Here is a 221-nt window from a genome sequence, read left to right as displayed (position 1 = left end):
ACCCCACCCCCTCCACACACACCATCAACACGTTCATCTCTCCTCATCTAACCCCACCCCCTCCACACACACCATCAACACGTTCATCTCTCCTCATCTAACCCCACCCCCTCCACACACACCATCAACACGTTCATCTCTCCTCATCTAACCCCATCTAACCCCATCTCTCCTCCCTCCACACACACCATCAACACGTTCATCTCTCCTCATCTAACCCC

This window comes from Oncorhynchus gorbuscha, linkage group LG26 (assembly GCF_021184085.1).
Source record: "Oncorhynchus gorbuscha isolate QuinsamMale2020 ecotype Even-year linkage group LG26, OgorEven_v1.0, whole genome shotgun sequence".
NCBI lineage: Eukaryota > Metazoa > Chordata > Actinopteri > Salmoniformes > Salmonidae > Oncorhynchus > Oncorhynchus gorbuscha.
The sequence above is the reverse complement of the archived record's forward strand: the minus strand, read 5'-3'. Positions refer to the sequence as shown.